This window comes from Hirundo rustica, chromosome 5 (genome assembly GCF_015227805.2).
Source record: "Hirundo rustica isolate bHirRus1 chromosome 5, bHirRus1.pri.v3, whole genome shotgun sequence".
In the NCBI taxonomy this organism is placed as follows: domain Eukaryota; kingdom Metazoa; phylum Chordata; class Aves; order Passeriformes; family Hirundinidae; genus Hirundo; species Hirundo rustica.
The window spans coordinates 6,585,998-6,609,118 of NC_053454.1; positions in this window are offsets into that span (position 1 = coordinate 6,585,998).

Genomic DNA, 23,121 nt, shown 5'->3' on the forward strand with positions numbered 1-23,121 from the left:
CTAGTGATATAAAAGGAAACCCTTCAATTTAAAGGTCAAATGGGGGCCGTTTGTTTTAACCCAGTGAACCATGGCAATGGTATTCACATATATTATCTTTTGTCCTTCAACAGTTGTTAGACTTGTAGCCAGAGGGGAAGCTTGGCAGATTTGCTTGCACTGTTTTTCTGTGATATAAAAAATACAAAATTTCTGCAGTTAAGTGTGCTTGATTGAGTAATATTCTGAAAATCAAATCAATATCAAATCTGATTTTCAGTCAATGGTAAGGCACATTCACCAGCACTGTTAAAGTTTATTGGTTTCATTTATTTAGAGAGGAAAAGTAGAGATTCACAATTCAGTGTGGTCTGTTCCCTTTCCTACCTCCATCCTCTTCAATGCCTCCCCTTGATAGTTTTCTCTTTGTTAATCACAGAAATGTCATGTAAAAACACAGCTAATTGTTGTTCCACTTCTCAATTCCCATGACAACACCCCAAAGTCCCTCTTCTTTTTATTAAAAGTTTACAATTACAGGTTGGGCAATTGAGCAAAACTAGATTAAAGAGAACTAGTACCATGTGCTCATCAAAGCAAGGTTTCAGCTGTTTTTCATTTCCACACAACTGTGGAAGCAAACTAGTTTGCGCAGTCTGGGATTGGTAATTTTTTTCTGGAATTAATGCCTTTTCTGCTGTTTAATATGATGCTTTTTTCTCCAAAGGTGGCTGTATTTAAAATCAAACTTTTTTCTTTTTTGCAATAGGTACAGAAGAGATGTTTGCAAAGTTTAGATCTTTTTCCATCCTTTTGAAACTGGATGAAAGAAATATGGTAATCAGTGGGGCTGGAAATCTCTAACTGGCATCAAAAATTAGCTGTGGCTCTGCTCGTGTCTGCAGTAAAATCAAAATGATTGGGGTGCTTCAGTACAAAGCTCCTTGTCCTGAAATTTGCTACAACATTTTTCTTTAGGCAAAATGTTGACCTGAGCTGAAGTTGAACTGTTCCTGTGAAAATTTGGAATGAACTGATACTTTCTGGCAAAAACACCAGCTTGTTAAAATATTTGTTAATGAACCTGAAAAAAATGCTGTTGACACATTTTTCCCCAAGGATCATACGAACTAAATGATACAATGAGACAAAAATATACAAAACTGTGGAGGAAACTTAGCTATTCAAGTTTATAATTAGAAATGCAGGGGGAAACTGCTAATTTTTTTCCATTTATTTGTGGAGGTAAAACACTCTGTTCCCTCTATTTAGATGAAATACTTCATAACTAGGCTGTTCTTGACTCTGTATCTTTATTCTGCAGTCTTTAACAAAAGACCAGATCTTGACTCTGTCATCATCCTTTCACGGAAAATAATGTATGTTTAGAGTGATACTGCAAATTGTTGCACTGTTCAGTTTTGTCAATGAGCTCTGTGTGTAAGATGGGTGAGACATAGTTTGGGGATAAGTTTTCAAGGGGCAGGAATTTAAACAGAATTTGAATGGGATGCTGTCTCAGAGCCGGCAAACTCCACTGACTTGTTTAGTCATATTTTTAATTTCTCTCTTTTGATCCAAATGGGTGCAAATCAAAGCACTTCTTGCTAGGAGATTTTTGGATGTCATATGAACTTCAAAGACTATTACTCTGTTTACTTTTAACTGCTTAGACAATAAAACACAGACAGAAATTTTATCAGTGTAGTAGAGTAGTAGTAGAGGCCTGAGTTGTCCCTAAGCCTGAGGGAACCACAGGAATGATAATTTCTGAACTGAGGGAGTAACAAGCATGAACTTCTCAGGCAGGGCAGAATTGCAAGTCCTGATGGACACACAGAACTGCCCAAGAGTACAGACATAGACTGCCATAATTTTCTTACCAGGAGGGCTGACCAGTTTGTAAATATGTCCATCACTTTATAATCCTGTCCCACCAGCTCTCTCACCCTTGGCTTTGTACAACAGTGGGTTTATTAAGAAAGCAGAGCTAAGATTACACAACGGGTCTTAATATAGAGAGCCAACATGGGCCAATTTAAATGAATAAGGAGTGTGACACTGCAAAAAACTCAATGCCAGTGTGATGTCTTACCTGCCTCATGAGGTGTATGCAGCACTTCACAACTACATCTTGCAACAAATACTCTTAAGTGACTTTTTGCACCTTATGTAAATGCTGGTATTTAAACCATTTCTGGTTGAAGTTCTGTCTTTGTTGTTCTGGCTAATGATTATCATAATGCCCAAATTCTGATGGGCATTTTCCCCATATCTCCTATTAAGATCTAGCAGCAATTTTTGGATCCAACTGTCAGGCTGAAAAATTTTTCAGGAGAAAAGTCAGATTTTATCTCGTAGAGATAAAATTTCTAACTGTTGAATAAGTTTGTGGGGCTTTTTTAATTGATCCTGGAATAAAAAAAATAAATTAAGAGAGGTGAGATGTGCTTAGACAGGATTTGAGTCATTTGTGTATTTTTCTTTCATGCCATTTATTTTTCACTTTATCTAGATTTTCTCATTCCCCTGAGTATCAGGTAACTCACTGATTCTGCATGATCTGGGCAGTTGCAGCTGATATATATGCACCCCCTTGAGGTGTGCATACTGTAGTTTGTTCCAATACAACATTTTTAAGTACTGCAAAAATGGGTGAGCTAATCTGGCAGCCTGCTCACTATCTGACATCTCTAGTTCTGCTATATGACCCAGCCTCTGTATCGTTTGCACAATTCCCAAACTGATCTCTTCCTCAGGATTCTGCCCATCCATTCCTTTTGGTTATCAACTTCTGCTCCTGTGAGAAGACAGATACACTGGAAAAATATTTTAAAAAGTCAAATTTCCTGAGGCACTATCTCAAATGGGGCCTTTATTTGTTGTATTGCTGGGTTCTTCACTCTGTTTCACTCCCTTAGAAGACCGAGTTTGCATGGGAAATTATTGTCTTGAAATCAGACCGTCCTCTACATTCTTTAATCCTCTATTATTTTTAGTTTGCTTGGATACTACAAAACTCTTCTTGCTGCACAGCCGATATGTTTATACTTTAAGAATGCTGATCTTCCCCAGATGTATATAGTACGTGCATTACCATTTCGTCCTTCATCAGTTCTTGGACTCATAGCCAGAGGCAAAGATGTTAGGATTTGCTTGAGCTGAGCAATACAATATTTTTGTTCAGCTGTGAAGTTGATTAATAATTTGGAAATTAAATCAATATTTTCTTTGATTTTCATTGCAGGGGGGTTTGCATATAAACCTTTTGTACTGGCATTCCAAGCCTGGGTAGGGAAACACGGTAAAAATAATGTAATAGATTTGGTGTTGTCTTCTTCATGACATGGAAAAAATTAAGTGAAACTCTAAAGAGAAGCAGATGGATGATAATTTCTACTGCTTAACTTCCTTGATAATTCTTGATTGTCAAAGCAGAAAAGGTTTGGAATGCTTGCAGTGGCAAGTATGAGGTAATTTACACAGTACAAAATTACTGACCCCCTTTTTTATCAGACTGTTTGGATCCTTTAGATAGTCATATGAAAAATAAAGCTCTAAAATTCTCTGTCTTTTGGTGGATAATGAAAGCTGATTTTCAGAGTCAATGAGTGCTCCAATTGTTCAGCAATACTGAAAAAAACCCCACCATGTAACTTTACCCTGGGAAGAAAATGTTTTAAGAAATGAGAACCAAACTTCATTGAAATTGACTGAAAATTTCAAGGCCTTGTAGTAAAGGCCTATGTACTTAATTCAAGTTAAATATGATTGGAAGCTTTGCCTTGAAATTCTTGCTGTTGTAATTTACAGTAAACTTTTTCCAATGGGAATTGTCTTTCTGACCTTGATTCTGACAATAGCTCCCCCACACCAACCCAAGCTGGGGCAGTCAACATCGAAAATTTCTGCAGTTGAAAGTGTTGGATTTTTGTTCCTGTTGGCATTTGGTGCCTTCAGAAATGTGCTCTTTCTGGGTACATCACAATAAGCATTAGAGAAACATTGCAATGTACCTGTTGTAGTTGACAAAGAGAGTTCACAGCACTCATTAAATCTCTCTGAAAGAGGCGTGATTAGGATGCAAGATGTATAGTCAGCCTCTGACACAATTGACAATATTTACATCCAACTCTGATCTTATTTGACTTCTGTTTATATGGCATTCAGTGTAATTTAAGTCTATATTCAGCCTCTAAATGTATCAGATTACCAGAAATCTATTAAAAACAGTAGTCAGTCTTTTGATTTTTCAGTCTGAACCTTAATGAATGTCCTACTTCCTCACTCATCAGTTTTCTCAAGTAGAATAGAGAGTTCAGGAATGAAACCTTCAGCTTAAAAAAATGGAAGTAGCTTTGGAGAAATAAGCCTAGAGCTGCCTCTACACCATGAAGTTATTTATGCCCTTCCACCACCCAGTACTGTAAAACTACATTTAAACATAGGATCTAAAAGTTTTATGACTAAAAACATGTTTCAGCTGTACTGCAGATACATGTTGGAACTGAATCTAAGGGATTAATTGAAGCTACGCTATGCTTCCTCCAGAAGACTTTGATTTGAAAAACTGTACCTGTTTATAAAACATATGTGGTTTTATGTAAAAGCATGTAAATTGCCCCTGTAGCTCAACAGATGCTTTTAAAAACTGAGGGAGTCCAGAGCAATCAATAAAACCCATTTCCAGAGTGGTCCTGAACCCACCCATGAAAAACAACATCGTCATGCAGATCAGCATCACTTAGTCAACTGATAAAACCTTTCAAGAAACAGAATTTAAACTAAGTTTATCAGGCTTGGGCTGAGGTGATTCAACAGCCCGAGGTGCTCAATTGTACTTGTTTTAGTGAAATCCCAGTGTGCTGAAATGAATACTCACCTGTCTCCAGACACTTCAGGAGCCAGAGCTAAGGACAGAATGGGCAGCATTTCAGATGTTGCTTCGTCATAACATGCTGAGATGGAGCTCAGGCAAGACCTTGTTTAATAACTTTGTTCCGTAATATTCCACTGGATGCCTAAAATTAATTCCAAATATCTGCCCACGTTAAACCACCTCTATCTTGGCCAGGGGCCCATCCATTTTCAGCTGGCCTTTTCTTTTATCCCATTTCCTCTTTTCCTGGACCAGTGACGTCAGTCTCACCCACCTGACACTACTTACCTTAAAAGCTGCAGTGTTGTGTCCACACTGCCCTTTACTCATCTCTTCAGGAACCTGCTACACTCTGGAAAGCTCTGGCCATGCAGTAAGGTACTCCGTTGATGGTTAAATGACTTTAGTTACTACCAGCTGCAAGTAGACTTCACCAGAAGCCCGCCCAAGGGTTCTAAGTACAATCTTTAAACTTAGGCAGAGTAACAAATGAAAGTAGATGTGGTCTACTTCTTTTTCTCAAGCTCCGATCCTGCAAAATGACTACTGAGACCACCCACAAGGGTAACTGCACAAAGCACAAAGATTAACCTTGTTAAGGTCACTGCTGTGTTGGGTCCTTTTTGTTTTTTTGCCTTATCCAGAGGAGATTTGACAGTCAGAACTCTTGGACCTTCTCTGGTTCAAGTAGCAGCAACTCAGACAGCTCCTTGTTGTAATCCCCATGTTCATGTGAGATGATGGCTCACAGCAAGAGCAGCCTGAGGACTGGGGATATTCATTTTTAAGGGCAAAGGTGGCACCTTCGCACGTGTTTACGCAGAATCAAGCACTTGAGGGCTCTAGTCCCGAATGAGATTTCCAAGTCATGTTGTAGTACAAACAAACAATAACAGGGAATGGCTGAGGGCAGGGGGAGGAGGGGGAAGTTATGATTAATTTTTTTCAGACTCCCTTCTCCTTTCCACAGAGCAGTTCAATGTGAAGTCAAAGTTCATTGACACATTCTCTGTAGTCAGTGGGATGATTGTTTTATATTAGCCATTGACTTGGCCTGCATTGATCCTTGAGAATGTATCGCACAAATCATTTTGCACTAAACTGCTGAATCGATGAAGAAATCTCCTGGAAAATTTATATTAAAAGTGGCTGTTTGCCTAAATGAGTTCCCTGTGCCCCATATTGAATATTTTGCTGATGAATTGAATGAGTTTAAATTTGAACATTGCAGACCCATTAAAGAATGAATTCTTAAATCAACTTCTGCCATTTATGATTGAAATGAGATTTCCCCTGCAATAGACTAGCTGTTATATAAATCAGTTGTGCATTTTATACTGTTCCATAAACAAGATATAATTCTTTTAAATACACAACAGGTGCCTTAAATCTTTTGATGCATCTTGTATTTATCTGATGTTGATATTAGTATATTTACACCAGGTAACGAACATGGGTTTATAATAGCATATAGTTTCTGAAGGTTAAAGAAGCCATAATCTTTGTTCTTAAATGCAACTGAGTTTTCAGGGGTTATACTCTACATCACTGCTCACAGCTGAGATCTACATTTAATCTAAAATAAATAATTGTCCCTTGCACTATAAAAAAGCAAACCATCTTGAGTAAGGTTATGATTAGAGCAAATTTGATTTTTAGTATGACATAGAGGAACATTTTTCCTGCTATCTGGTTTTAATATTGCAGTGAATAGTTGAATTTCTTTCCTTTCCACTCAGATTCTCTGCACCTTAGGTGACCTCTACCTACTGGCTCAGGTAAATGATTTAAGCTGGTATCAAAATTACTTCATGCACTGGTCCAGTTTTGGAATTACCCCAGATACAAGATTTCCACGGACAGTTTGCTGAAGGAACTGGTGTCAGAGAAGTGCTTCTTCACTTTTCCCACAAATAACAGCTTTTTCACATAAATCATGTCCATCTTGAGAGATGGTTGTTTCTTCTCAGGCCATATGAGGAGGTAGCTGCTGGAGTCAGACTTGATCTATGATGTCACAGGATGTTCCCTGTGCTTCAGAGTTCAGGTCAGGTGGATCCCAGAGGGGCAGTAAGCAACAAATTGCTGTCCTCTTCCTCAGAGAACACATTGAAATGAGCATAAACCAAGACTATGAGGGTCAAACCAGGAGCTGGAGCAAATCAATGCATTTTATATGATATTTAGGATGGTGCCAGTCTCCATGTACTCAGCAGCTTCTGAATAGACAAAAATTCCTGAGACATCCCCAGTAAAATGGAGAGCTTCAATGAGCTACAAGAGAGGAGCAGCAGCTGCATTGTGGATTAGCAGATAGGCAGGTCTGGAGGTTAATTCAACATTACTCTACTCCTATCTGAGATAATGCGGCATTCAGAAGTGTTCATAGTGTAACATATGAAAAATAATTCAGTCCCAGAGAAGGAACCATAATGAATGTTGTAAATTCAATAAAATCTGGAAGCTTAATGAGAAGTGCATGTTTTTGCCATTTCTTCACTGGTGTTGCCTTGAACACACCCTACAAGGTGGTTCAGAGCTCTGATGCATAGAGTTGGGGCCTCCAGGCAAGCCTCCTTCAGTGCTCATTCTTCAGCGCTCATCCACATCTTCCTCTGTCCCGCAGCTGAGCACACACTGGATTTGCCCTGTGGGTTCACCCACACATCACATCCCTGATGACAAGCCAAACTCAGACTTTAGGGTGTGGAGCAGCCACTTCTCCTCATTTTGGATTTGACTCTTCTCCTGCAAGCCAGATGCTTTCCTTAGCCAAGCATGAAGGGATGGTACAAGGTACTGTGACTATCCTTTGAGAAAGAAAACCTTAGATTTTTTCATCCCATTCTTGACAGTAGCAGTGATGCTTTAAGTTTTAGCTTTCACATTTTTCAGATTCTGTGAGCCTAGGGGTGTAGCTCTGAGCCTCATACTGAGTAAGCTCTCTTCACAGAGCAGGTAGACAAAACAAATCCTTTCCCAGATGGAGACCAAGGACAATGGGTACAAGTTTCAGGCCCAAAAGCACAAACAGCGGTGGGCTGAAGGGAGAAAACAAGAAGGATGGCACTTCATAACCTGAAGCTGTAATTGGACAATTAAACCCAATATGCAAATGGACCAAAACTTATAAAAAGTGTGAAACCTAGTGACTGGTCCTCCATTTTGTGACCATTTTGGGATTGCCTTAGGTGTAGCCCGGGCCAGGCTCTTGTCCTGCCCGAGGTGTATCCTTTAAGGCCTTTTAATAAGTATCTACTTTATTCTCTTAGCTCTGCCTACTCTCTGTTCCAGGTCAGCGTTCCCAAGGCATCAGTTCTGGCACCCCAGCTGGCAGAGGGAGGCACATGGAAAACCCCCCTGCACCAGAGGAACACCCAGCTCCTGCTCCCCACTCCTGCTGGAACTCTCAGGGGAGGCCCTAGCTGTGGCCCAGGAGGTATCAGAGCCAACAGGATTCAGAAACAGCCTCCAAAGTAAAGAGATCTTTAAATCACAGGTGTTGCAGGAGGGCTGGAATAGCTCACTTTAACCAGGTTGTAAAATCTCACTATTGAGGCTGTAGTATCAGCTTCATCCCATGGCTTCTAACGTTTTCATGGCTCTGTGGGACTCTCTCATCCAAGGACAAGCATCAAGGGTTTTATAACTATCAGTTGATCATTTCTGCTAAAGTAGGGGAGGTGGATTCTCAGTGAGATAACAAAGGTGTTATCTCTATCCAGGGAGGATATAAAGGATATTGGGAAGATAACATCTAATTGAAGATTCAATTTTCCAAGTGCCAAATTGTTTTGATGACTAATTGATTTACATAGACTGAATTCATTCACAGAGCAAGTATTTTTTTTAGATCTTGGTGCCTCTTTTCTTCTGTGGCAGCACATAAGAATTGCTGTTAACTTTCTTAAAAATAAAAGACATAGACTGGGATTGGCATGGGAGATGTTACTGAGTTTTAGCTCTTTATCTTCTGTACATAGACACAGTAAGTCACTAATGTCAGCAAAGGTGTGATTCAGGGAGCCGAGCCCATAACTAGGTGACAGAAAAGGTCAGGATCTAATTGTTCTGCCTTGGTGCTGAAAGACCAGGGAAAGGAAGAAAATACGATGGCCTCAGGAAAAGCTGTTGCACAAGACTTCCTTGGTTCAGTTTAAAAGAGGGATAATGGTGTTTAATGCTGTCCTCAGAGGGATTTTGCGAGAATTAATTAGCTAATGTTGACAAAGTACTGTCAATATCAAAAATAATATGTAGTGAGAATTCAAGATGAAGTGGTATGGAAGATTAATTGGGATATGTTTAGAATAGCTTTAAAAGTAAGATGTAACAAAACCCTCAGCGGATTCTGTTGTAGAGAAGCTTTTTCACACCCACCTCAACAAGTTGTTCTGCTTTAGTGACAGCATTTTCAAAGCAGTTCCAGCAAAATCTTTTTACAGGAATTCCCATTCAAATCTCTCTGGTAGTAAGATCATGCCAATTTCCAAAGGTCTGGGCTTTGGAAAACAGAGGTTTTTCTTCTCTCTCTATGTCCCTCATCTTTATCTTTTAATTCCTGAGGACTAATGGATGACACACTTTTTCAGATGGACTCAGTGCTGAGAACATCTGTGGCACTACGAGGATTTGAGTCCAGTGCCCTACTCATCTCCTACCTTGGGAACCAAGAGAGTTCCCAATATCAAAATATTTCTCTGGGATGACTGAAACAGAGAAATATTCTCTAGAATTAAAAAAAAAAAAAAAAAAAAAAAAAACAAAACTATAATTATGATACTAGGGAAATTTCACCCTATAAGTGCAAAAGTAATTTTAAGATGTTGATTTATTTTTTCACTGAACATGTTGGGACCATATTAATGGTCAGACAGGAAATTTTCATGTATGTGTTTTAGCAGGAAGAAATGGTGTTTTTCAGGTTTTCACATTTTAATTTTCATTTTTATCTTATTCTCTCTAAATTATTCAAGTCTGGGTACCACTGGGGTCAAAATTATATTTCTACTGTCGTGACTGTAAAAGATTTAATTAAAAAATTTGTGATTCTTCACAAATTTTTAAAAGTAATTTCATCCTTTGATAACAATAGACAGCAATTTGTCTATTTTTTTTTTTTATTAGCATGCACAAAAATTTAATTTTATAGGGTTCCGTTTATCTTCAAAAGAACATAATTCTTCAAAATAATGAAACAAATATTTTCAATTTTTTATTAAAAATCTTTAAAACCTTTTTCCTTGAATTTTTCCAGACACACAAATGCAACAGCACACTTGGGGGGGGGGGGGGGTGGGGGGGGGGGGAAGAGAGAGGGAGAGAGAGAGAGACATTTCCAAGAGAATTGTTATGTTTGGAAAAATAAAAGTGATGCCTTTATTAGGAGCCAGACTTGATGCAATTGTACATTTTAATGACTTCTTTACGTCTCCATACCTTTTCCCCTAAACTATAATTTATTACATACCTAATGTCTTGGTCAACAGATAATGCCAAATGCATGAATAGATGGTTTGGTGGAGATCACCTGAGACTGGTTTGAGGCCACCACACTCATTATACATGTCACCAAAGAGCTATTTCAGTTGCAGTGAGCAAATCGAGGTGCTGGTCCCACTGATGTTTGTAAATGGTTGTTTATACTTCACATTGTGTGTTTTAGTACAGATTATGCATTTTCATTATAGTGGCATTTCTCAGTGCTCTTTTATAGGGGATAAAATGCCAGAGCAGGGTAAGCACAATATTGTCACAGTGTGACACTGTCTCCTGTCCCACAAAACAAAATTTTATAAGTTTGAAGAAAAATTTCTGTTGCATTTTCACTTTCTGAGGGCTAATGAAGCAAGAGTAAGTCTTTTGAGAGGCGTGGCTGGCAGATAATTGCTTTCAGAGAATAAACTCAGTATCTTTCCTTTTGCCATCTAACATTTAAAATCATTTTACATATACAGAACATTTGAGTCTAATTGGATGAAGAATCTTAATTCCTGTTAAAAAAAAAAAAAAGTACTGTTAAATTGATATTACTTCATTGATTTTAATAAAGCCTTTGAAGATCTGAGAACAAAGGGTCCTATTGGTTCTTTAATTAGTAAAGGATTTATTCAATAAGTTATCGGACAAGTTAATTTACAGGACTTAATTTTGCTATTGAAAGGTTTAGCCTCCTTCCCTCCAAAATTGGGACGATGGACCATTCCAATACTCTGAAGGTGATGACCTTGTGATAACCCGTGTGTTCATCAGTCAAATTACTGTCCCCAGTAATGATAATGCCAAAGCTCTGGAACACTGGGGCAGCTAATCTGTATTCAAATTACACTCAATGAAACAGCAAGCACAATTCGAGTAATAACTCACTAGCACTGAGAGGTGAAGGGAGATGCTCAGACCCCTTCATGCAGATTGGACATTATCATACATTTCTTAGGTGTTGGACAGGTCTGCATGAGAGGGTTGTTAATGAAAATATCAATCAAAAACTCTGCTGACTTAATGGTCAATTTAAATTAATTAATTGGAAAGGAAAAAGTTGAGAAGGACAGCATTGATTGTTTAGCTCGGAGCAGTGGGCAGGCTCGGAGAAAAAGGTTGCCCAAATAAGACCACGTTTCCTATGTCAGCCGGTGCTTTGTGTAAAATCTTGTGTTTGAAAAGGTGGGGAAAATAGTAGGATGCTGTAATTTGAACACTTTGAATCGTGGGTCAGTGGGTTTGGGATGGGGTGCTGAGCATGATGGTACAATGCCAGCCTTGGGAAGGAAATCTGCAGGAGAGGTAGAGGTGAGGCACTATGCACCAGCTGAGGATTTGACCCTCACTCTACAGATACATGCAGGAATCCTTTCATTCATAGCCTGGTTTTTATCCTCACAGCTTGTACTTTCTAGCTCAGAACATGTTTGTCAGTTGTCACTGAAAGGCTGACTCTCTGGAATTGGAGGGGGGGATTCCTTTTGATTTAGGGGAGAGAGAATTTCAGTCTCCATCTGCAAGGTGGCTCCCCACAAATAAAATTGTGAATCAAGAAAATATTTAATGCATGGAAGCATCTATAAGAATTTTCTTATTAATATGAAAGGCAATATGTGTTTTGGGAAACGGTGTAAAGCCTTTAGGATGAATAAAATATTAAACCTATTTTTTGATTGTAAATTTTTAAAATAAATAGTTTGACTGAGAATACTTTCTATACCTATGTCTGTATTTATACCTATCTGTGTAATTAAATATCAGCAAAATTATTAAGAACAAAAATGTCCATAGTATTTTAAAATGCACTTTACTTCTTACAGAGGCAGACTATATTAATTTGGTGTAGGAATAGGCTAAGGCTTGAAATTAAATCGAATTCTTATACCAAATTCCTGTGTTTTGAACCCAAAACTCAACATTGGTTTTGAATTCAGTGGTAAGGAAATACAGCAAGATTTGCTAAATTCATTATATCTGTCTGAAGCACAATCCAAACTTCCTGCCAGCTGCACTGGGTTTTGGTGTGGGTGCAGTCTAAGATCTGAGCATCCAAAATATTTTTGGGGACCCTGTAAAATTCAAAACTGTTAGTCCAGAACATTTTAATCCCAACTCTCTCTCTCTCTCTTTTTTTTTTTTTTTTTTTTTTTTTTTTTTGGGGGGGGGGTGGGGTGCGGTGTGTGTGCGTGTGTGTGTATGTGTGTGTTTTGGGTTTTTGTTGTTGCTTTTCAGACAACTATTTTGTTTTGGTTTTGTTTCCTAATTCTGTTCTTTCTAAATCACACATTGTCATTTGAATCAGAGTAGAATACAATCATCGACCCTGTGTATAATGCAGGGGGATATAAACACAAGATGTAAAATGAAATGCAGATGCAGCAGCTTTACTGTGGAAAGCATGTGACAGGTGCTGGGGTTGGTTCTAATGTTGTTTTTATAATTATTTTTATTATCACAAATAGGATAGAAGCAGAAAATTGGCCTAATGAGACAGAAAGGAGCCCAAATAAAACAATTAGCCCCATAAAAACAAGATAGTAATTATACATTTAAGTAAATAGTAAGAAGTGGGAAGTACATGGCACATTAGTGAAATGAAGGTACTGCACTGGCTTTCTATTCCTTCTTTTCCTTCTCCACATATCCTTCCCTCAAAGTAGTATTAAAATGATAATTAGGAACTCAAATGAACATATTCATAGTTAAATGTAACTTGGTCCTTAGTAGACTTCAGGGGGAGATCTCTAACCAGATTTCATACCTGACTTCTGGAAAATGCTTAGCATGCTGGATACAAAGTAGATGAGGGCTGCACTGTTACTGAATATGCTGCAAAGAAAATTTATAAAGGCTCAAAATGGCCAAACAACCCATGGCTGTGTTAGGATGATGTCCCGAACTAAATCTTGTTTAACTTCAGGAGCTGAGTCATGTTTTCAGTTCTTTCCAGCTCTAACATAGCCTTTCAGAGCCATGTCAGAGAATATTTCACCCAGGTCCCAAGAGGAAGTAGGTGAAAAGAGCAGTGACACAGGAAGGGCAAACAGCACACCAGGCAAAGCCCACGGTGTCACAGCCTTTTCAGCAGAGCAACTCAGCACAGCCCAGACCTGATGATTCTGCAGTTCAAAGATGTGCCTGGCTGAACTGACTTCTTTCTTGCTGGACTGTGTTAATGTAATGGCTGTACAGCTCAAATGCAATCTCAATAAATGGTGTTGCTGTTTGCAAACTCTCTGGCTTTGCTGTCAGATCCAATCTCCCACCAAAGTCACCCAGTGTGCCTTTGACTGTTCACCACCCTCACAGCAGCTGAACCACCCTGGGTATGGCTCTACCACCCCAAAATTCAACCAGTACAACCCTTCCACATTGTGGTGGTGCAAGAATTGTTTTATTAGGTTTTTATAAGAAGTTTTATGTTATGGTTCAGTTCACTGTATCCCCAGTTTTGTAACAAGGAGCACGGCCACACCACATAACTGTGGCTATATTCCCATGGGATTATCCAGAAGCTATAGAAGATCTAAAGGGATATTGAAGTCCTTGCAGTTGTGTCTAAGTCTGCCCCTATTCTGTTATACTGTTGTAACTGCAGGGGAAAATTTTGTAGGGATGAACCCCATGTGGAAGGTACATCAATGAAGAGTAAGGCAGAAAATGTGTGAAAATACAGCTGCTGGTCACTTTATCCAAGCACTGCCTCAGTTTTCTGATTTAGGGGGTAAAAATATTAACCAGACAGCTGAAAGTTTCATTTCTAATCCCAACACTGATTCTTTCTGTGGTTTTGGACAAGCTGCTTAGACTGACCACATCATTTCATCATGTCCAGAAGGGAATAGCAACATCCAATATGTTCACTCTTTGTGGATGTCCAGACCTCTTCCCAGCCTCAACTTTCCTGTGTGCAGCATGAGGGTTGAACAAATTTGCTGGAGAATTGCCTGGATAGTGTCTTGCTTGGGGGAATGGACTCCCAAACATGTCCCAGGAGCCTTAAGGTTGAATAAATTCTGATTGTGTTAAATGCTGGATTTTCCTCTTGGCCTGAAGGTAATGCAAAAATGTGTATGAACAATTTTTAGCTGGACTATAAAGAGAAAATAGAGCTATCAGAGAATATAATTAGAACAGAATCACCATGCTAAATTTGGGGATTAGATACTATACCTTGTAATTAATCAGGCTGAATAAAGTCATCCTAGAGTAGAATTGCATGAACCATTTTATTCTCCTACTGGCTCAGGGTAACAGGTTCTGAGAGGAGTATTTTTGCAGGGCAAAGGATTGTTGTGGTTGCAGTAAGTTAAGAAATGGCCTTGGGCACTACTGGAGATGTTGAGGGTCCCAGCCTAGCAGGGAATCAGCCTCGTAGTTCTGAGGTCAAAGCTGGTTGTGCCAGTCCCAGCCTGTGCCTCAGTGTACTGTGACCAAAGCCTCTCACAGCCTTAGAATTTCCCAGCATGGAAAGCAAAGCAGGCACAGAAGTTGTTAAAAACCAATGGCCTTTGCTGTTGTAAGTGCATCAGGACCTGGCCATGAGCAGAAAGTATTAGTGTTATTTTATTTTCTTATGAATAACAATAAAATATTACACTGACTGCAAGCTTGATGTGAGGGTTAGTAATATTATTGCTCTTGTAGTATTTAGTTTGCTTGTATATTCTCTTGACTCTAGATGGATTTTAATTCTGTGTATGGTAGCTACACAGTGTGCACGTAAAAGCTTTAATAAATCTGCTTGTTCAAACTGAAATAGGCATTTTGTATTATGAGATTGTCTTGCTCCAAAACAAATCCACATGATTAGAGTAGTGGATTTAACTAATTGTCCTCCAAGCAGCTCCTATGGGAAAACAAAATGTTGTCTATGTGAACAGTGCCTCAAAGAGGGATCAGTCAGGATCAGCAAGAACATGGTATCACACACTGTAGTATTGTGTTGTTTACCAGATGGCAGGAGGATAATTACCATAAAATCATTATCGCTTGCTTTAGGGTAAGTACCATCATAAAAGCTAATATCTGAACTGAGTCCCAAATCCCAATATGTAACTACTGTTGAATTTCTAGAGAAATGCAGAATCCCAGATTTCAAGATCTGGATTTCACTCTGGATCAGATTCTGAAGTGTGAGTTTTCCAGAAAACTCCTTATTCAGCTGTTCATGTGAGATAATAAAGTGATAGATGCTTTTCAGAGAGTTCTATTCTATTCTATTCTATTCTATTCTATTCTATTCTATTCTATTCTATTCTATTCTATTCTATCCCATCCCATCCCATCCCATCCCATCCCATCCCATCCCATCCCATCCCATCCCATCCCATCCCATCCCACTCCATTCCATTCCATTCCATTCCATTCCATTCCATTCCATTCCATTCCATTCCATCCCATTCCATTCTATTCCTCATCTCTAGATCCTGACAATACCTAGTATTATTAGCAGTAATATTAATTGGGTTATTACAATCGTAATAATACCTACAACATGTTGCTGAAAATCTGAGAACAAGCACTAAAGCAGTTCAGACTCTAGAAATGCCTCTCAGGCTGTGAGGTGAGCCTGGGAATAGGTGCAGTTGTCCATGTGATTTCTACTTAAAGGCAGGTGATTTAAAGACATGATTCCAGCCCTCAGTGCTTCAGTTTTTCACTGTAAAACTGTGTGAATCTGGATATGGAGAGACCTTGACAGCAGAGAAGCTGGGTCATTCCTTCTACCAGCCCAGTGATTGTTTTTGGGAGGGAGAATGCAGAAGCATAGCAGGAATGATTGCTCCAGGACTTCTGGCTCCAACAAATGTTGTTTTATCTAATTTAGAAAGAGTCCAGCCCTTAAATTTACTCTGTTTGGGCCTTCTCATTGAGTGATGCAAGAAAGTGTCAGGGCTGGAAGGCTGGCTTTCATTAATGACATAATTATAGGAAAGGAAAACACGGGGAGGGACTGTTAACCAGAAATTCTGGGGTACCACAATGAGAATTGCCTGACCAATGTTACAGCTCTGTGATGAGGACATATGGAGTTGTGCAGACCCAACATAAATGCAAAATCCTGCAAAGAACTGCCCAGAAACCTTCAAGGTGGCTTCAGAGATAATTAACAGGACTTCTGCAGTTTGACTCCACTGCAGGCCAGCACATTGTTATTGTTAAAACCCGTGGTCTCTCTCTACCCGTAAGACCTACACTCACAACAGTGTGATCCTGCTCCTGAGATGGAAAGGCTAAAAAAGGTAGAGATAACATTGTTTGCTATGTTTAGTTTGTACACAGCTTCAGAATACGAGTCTCCAGGTCTACTGAACTGCCACTTCTGGTCACTCTGGCCCTTCAAGGGTGGTTTTATAAAGGATCTCAGTACTTAAATTTTGCTGAGATTTGTGAATGTCATGTTGTGATACTCCTTTGAAACTGCCTGCCTTCATCTAATGAAAACTGCAGAGAAAAGCCAAAGTACAAGCTTTTCATTTTTCAGATTGGTACTGTAGACAATTGGCCATTTGTGGATCATTTTGCATGTTCTGGAACAGAGCAGGCAAGGCCAGTGTGCAACACACCTTGGCACTACATGCTCAAAGACCACTGAAGCAGATAGCAATTCCCTAGTAAAATTTTTCCAAATTAGTATTTCTGTGTGCTATCATTGTCAGAAGAAGAAGAGCTGACCTTTTTATTTTTTCCCCTGAGTCAGTCATTACTTGCATTTCTTACCATTAAGGCTTGCTCCACCTTTCCTGTCTCCAATGTTCCTGTGTCATCATTTCTGCGATTTCCCATTGCTCTGCAATGTCCACTGGGGGAGTGACCAGGCTGCTGCTGTGCCTGACCTGCATCGCTCGCTGTCAAACCAGTGGCTTCACTCAGTTCATGTCTGGGGCCACAAGTGAGTGAATGGATGCAAGTTCCAGCATGAGTCCAGCCAAAAAGTCCATGCAAAATACTGGAGAGCATCTGAAACACTGCAGGCAAAACCATGGCAAACCTATCCTGGCATCTGGGGTGACAATTTATGGTCTAGATAGCTGGAACTAATCTCTCTAGACTCCATTTGTAGCCAGTGGAGAAAGGGATACAACGAGAGCTGATGTTTGCACAGCTGAAGATGGACTTTCCTCTCCACTGATCAAACACCTGGCAATTCTGGAGTACCCTGAAGGACTAATTCAGCAACACAGTCCCAGCTACAAACAGCTCAGGTAGTGTTGGTGATCCTCTCAGAGACACCCCAATGTCCTATTTGGAAATGCTCTGTGCACAGAGAAATAATTTGCCCTGCCAATTTTCATCACTGGTGATTACCAAGTGGGTCATTAATATGCTGTGTAATTCCAACCTAACTATTCTAATGTGCATTGATTTCATCTTATGTGGGAAAAAGAGCTCATTGCTTATTATTGGCTGTAATATATCTCCATGGCAAAGGCAAAAGCTCAACACTGGCCTCTCAAATGGCTGAGAGGAGTTAGCAGCATCTGCTGGAAATGGGGCACTTTGTCTCTGGACACTTCGCAGCAGAGCACTGGGATACCAGAGGCTCCTCTGCTGTGGGGAGACATGCTTTTGCTGCACTCTCTCCAGTGTCCGTGTCTCTCTTGCATGAGGAGCCCAGAACTGGACATGGTGCTCCAGATGTGGCTTCATCAATGCTAAATAAAGGGGAAGAATCAATTCCCTCCACCTGCTGTCAACATTTTTTTTTTCACTGTCCAGTCATGGGTGTAGATGCTGGGAGATATTTGTTGGTGTGTCACCAGTGGCATAAACTCTCCAAATACTTTGCCACAACTCTTAAAAAAAAATCACGCTGCAGCTGGAAAACACCTCTGGGATACAGATCAAGAAAGTCATGTATGCAAAAATAACAGCAGAACACCAATTTGTGGCTCATGAATATTTCCTTTCCACTCAGTTACTGTCCCACCATTGGCTTTCCTGTGAAAAAGTCTTAATTTTATTTATTTTATATCACCTGTTGCTGTTGAGAATTTTTTTCTAAGCCCTTCCCTGTGGAGGTCATTCCTGCCTAAACAGACCCCCAGGTTTTTAAAGAGATATTTCACTTTCCTATCTAACTCCTTACATGGACTTCAGGAGCTCACCGAATTTTGTTGAGGGTAGAAAAAGTCAGGACTGCGAGTCCTGAGAACTTTTCAGCCACATCCAGAGACTGCATGGGTGACTGTGTTCAGGTCACCCCCACCTGCCACCCCTGCTCTGCCAGGCTGGCTGAAACCAGGCAGCCTTCACAGGGACAGTTGTTGGGTGGAGAGGTCAGTCCACATGGGTGTGTGCACAGCCTTGGTGGCTCGCCACCCACCTCTTACTGCTCTTCAGATGTGCTAGAAGAGTCTCCATGTCAAAAAAATGCCTTTAAACATCCACAGAAAACCACAGAGAAATACAAAATAGAAGTAACACTGCCAAACTATGTGCTGGAAAATAACCAGCATGGCCTTTGCAGGGCTTTTGACCTTGCAGGTCCTTCCATGAGCATGGCCCATGTTGTTTCCCACCCCACACACAGTAGCCAGCATGCCTGCAAGGCTGTTTTTAGACTAATTCCTGCTAATGTCATGCATGGCTAGTTAACCTCCATTTGATCTGTCTTTTAGAGATTTATTCATTAATAAAGGCGTTATTACTCCTTTGATGATAGTTAGTATCATTTATATGAATTGTCTATTGACGGACACATTTAACAAAGAGTGTTTATGTGCTGAACAATCACATAGTTTATTTATCCAATAATCATATAATCGATTAGGAAAAAAATTCAAGTTGAAGGACTTCTTTGAGATTTAAAGATTTCACAGTTTCCATCTGTGTCCAAGATGTTAAATTTGTGTTAGTTATGTATTACATTTCACTAGTATTGTTCCTACAAGAAGGTCTTATAGATCAACCTCTGACAGCTCTCAGGTAAAGACTGAACCTGGCCAGCTTGTTTAAAATTATATTTAGGTTTTTTTGATCACAAATAACAGTATAAAAAATCAGAAATTTTGGGCAGTAAGTGTCTTGTGGCACTCTCAGGGAAGGGTACTACTGATCACTCTTGCCTTCCAGACAAAGGACTTTTTCAGCACTCAGACCATAATTTCTACAGTGATTACAAATATCTACTAACGACTGAAAGAGATGAAGCCTGTTTGCGTGATGCCTTTCACTGGCTGATGCCATTACATTTTCACAAGGTATAACAATGTTCTCTTGTAGTCAGATAAAAATCCAAGCTGAATTAAAAAACCCTTCCGTCATGTCTAGCAAGCCCTGTGGAGATTCTGTTGCTCCTGGATTGAAGCACAGTCAGCTCTTGTGCAGCAGAACAATGGAAGTCTCCAGCAGGGCACATCCAGTGCTTACATCCCCCTGAAACCACCACAACCAGCACCACATTCCCTCTGGGAAGCCTAGGATATTGAGGGTCAGATTTCTGTGTTTAGTGACCAACATTAATCCCCCAACTTCCCCAAGCCCCAGATGCCAAGCCATCACCATATTATGTTTGGCTCTTAATACAGACACTGCAAATGTGCAAGGAGTGCTTGTCAAGGTAGCACTCCTTGGTGTGGATGGCAGAGCCCATTGTTTGCCTAGGTTTAAATAGTGGGTGTTTTATATCCTAAGATCCTGACCCTGGCAGTTTCTCCATGTCAATCATATTTCCTTCTCCCAGAAAGATGACTTGCATTGATTTACAGTGACTTCCAGTTTCCTACAGGTGGGAAGTGAGGCTGGGCTTTCATCCTGCAAACACTCACCCAGTTATGTTTATTTGGAAACATGCCATTCCTTTTGTAGGACTATAGAGAACATCAGAGGAGTACCTGGGCTGCACAGTGAAAGGCCCTGCAGGGACCTCAACACCCAGGGAAAAAAGCTTTGTGTGGCACTTCTTACAGTAAACAACTTAGTCCTTGAGGCAGGGAGCAAAGACTGCAGGAATGCAAGAGAAAATTCCCAAGGAAAAGGGCTGAAGAGTAGTTTAAGAAACAGTGTTTTTTCACCTCTTTATACCACAGAAAGCAGGAACTGAGTGGTCTGAGTTCATGTTGGGATCTCAGAAAAAGGCAAGCTCAGCCTCTGTGATTAGAGCCCAGGTCCCCAGAATCAGTCACAGTTATCAGCTCTGCGATGTCCAGCTGTGGCACAGATTCCCTGTTAAAATACCCTCATGAGCAGGGAGGGCTGAAGGGGATTGGTTTGCTATTATTAGCCACTGGCCAAAAGCTTTTGTACTCTGGTTTGAAGGAATTTTTGATCTTTTGATTTTACAGGAGACTGGAATTGATAAGCCGGGTGATTTCAAGGGCTGCAGTTTCAATCACACCCCCCTCCCTGCTGCCCACCTGGGAGACTCTGACCACAGGGAAGGACAAGTCCTGGGATTTGAAGGTTTAGCCTGAGGCCACCAAGTCCCATAACTTGAGCATTACCAGTTTTGTAACAGCCTGAGCTAAGCTCTGGGGGCAGCAGCTTTGCTGGCCAATGTCTTTGTTAGATGTACTTGCAAGTGGTAGAGAATAAATCCCTGGTCCTGTGAAATCCGGTGGGTAGAGGCAGATGGCTTTCAGTGCTGAAGAAGTGTCAATAGGGTGGTGAACTTTCTACACCCCGAATGAGGGGGAACTTGTCCTTCTGTCCTGAAAAAAAAAGCTACAGAAAACTTTCCTTAGAAGTGGGAGAGGGGGACTGACAAACACAAATTCAGATGTTACACTGTAGATTCTTCCCTGCCCTCCTTGCATGGCTGCCCCTCTGAGATCCCTTTCTTGAAGGTGACACTGCAGGCGTTGATCTCACACCTCTCAATCTGAAGTGCTTTTACTCTGAAGTCACTGTGTGAAATCTGCTTTATTCCATTCCCTTAAATAGTTAAGTGTATTTAAAATTATTCGTGTGTTATGTTTGTTAATTAACTCTCCCTCCTAAGTGAAAACCGAGACAAGTTGATACTTTCTTTAAACTGTGTACTTTAGAAATAACACTCTAATGTCTTTGCCCAGGGACTATGGTAAAATTTTCATTTAATTAAAATGACAATAACAGCAGCAGAGATGCAGTTGCTGAGACCCAAACCTGTGGCAGTCACAATTGCATGGGAGCTGAGACTTGGCAGATGCAGCTGCTGCTCCTGTTCCCTTCCCTGGAAATGTGTAAAAATATCACACCTTCTCAGCATGCAGCCTGGCTGGATGTGCAGGGCACATCTGCCGCCAGAGACAAACCCACTATTGCCTTTATATATATATATATATGAATTCATGTACATGTGCATCTATATTGGAACATACATTTCTGTATGTGTGTGTATAAGCATGTGCCTATAACTAGCACTGCATGATGTTCCTGCAATACTTGGCAATGCCTTCACAAGAAAGGGCTTGTATGCAGAATAGTGCAGAAAAAACATTATTTAATGAGTGTGCCTTTGTGATAGCAAACAAAAATATGAATTATCCCATTGAGATGATGAATATATAAAACAGGGTGACAGAGAGGTCCCAGAAATAGCATTAACTCTTACATGTATGGCTCTTTTCTTGGCTCTGGATCTTCTTCAGCATTAGTGCCAACTTGCTTTGTCTGGGAGTTTTCCAGGTACAATGGGGTAACTGAGAGCCTGCTCTGGTCACTTCAGCCATAAGGGAAGAACAAATTTCTTAGGTTTGTTATTCTTTGAAATGTTTATTCAAAGCCATGATCTGAGGCTCCTGCCACAAGCCCTGTGTATGGGACAGCAGGCATCTTCGCAGGGAGAGGACAGGAAGAAAACATCTCTGCTCCTCAGACCTTGTTGTCTCTTCTCTCTTGCTTATGAGAAGAGCTGTGGGTGTGTCACAGTGCCACTGCAGCCAAACAGGACAGCAGCACTTCAGGAGACACCTGGAAACACTCATGGGCTGTGGAGGGGTGCTTGCTGGCATAAGGAGCTCAAGTAAGAGAAATGCTGATTTATCTGGCTTTTCAAAAGTCTGGTGCCATCACTGGGGCAACACGATGACCCGGCCCACTTGCAGTTTGTCTTTGTACCTGTGTTTCTTAACTAATTAAACAATTTGTGCTTTAGAGCCCGGGGGTGAGATCTGTACCACATGATGCTCAAAAGTGGAGTTGTTCTTCTTCTTCCTCCCCAAAAAAGTAGTGTTAGGCACAAACCATCAGAGAGTATCTCCAGCTGCCTGGGCCACCCCACAGTAGACAGATGATACCTCAGGTCTAATCTGTAGTTCAGTTTCTGGACTGAACTGCCCCAGTGTTTCAGGTCTGCAGAGATATGTGACAGTGGAGAAATGAAACCCAGTCCTTCACACACAGAACTGTGAGGAAAATTGGAAGCTTTTTGACGGGTCAGAAATCCTGTCGCCTAATTTGGAGAGAAGCGTTGTGAATTAATTCAACAATGACCTAGCACAAGCTGAGTTCTGGAGAACAGCTGACAGAGGTCATCTGGGTTGCTCTGTCATGGACCTGAAGCTGAGATATTCTGATTGCTGCCCAGTGTCCTGGAGTGCTGGAAGGATCCTGTAGGTGGCTGGCCATGGGGGCAGGATTCCATCATTCTGAAGTGATGCTCTCCTCTCCCAGCCCCGTTTTACAGTAAGCCCAAGATTTTTCCTTGGGCTTTGGTGCCATCCGGTGGCAGTAAAGCTGAAAGGAGATGAGCACTTCGGTTTTGAGCGGCTCCTGGGCATGCACGAGAAACTCACAAACTAGATTTCAGTCATTCCCCAAATTTCAGAGTACGAGACAGTGAAAGTGCAGTGGCC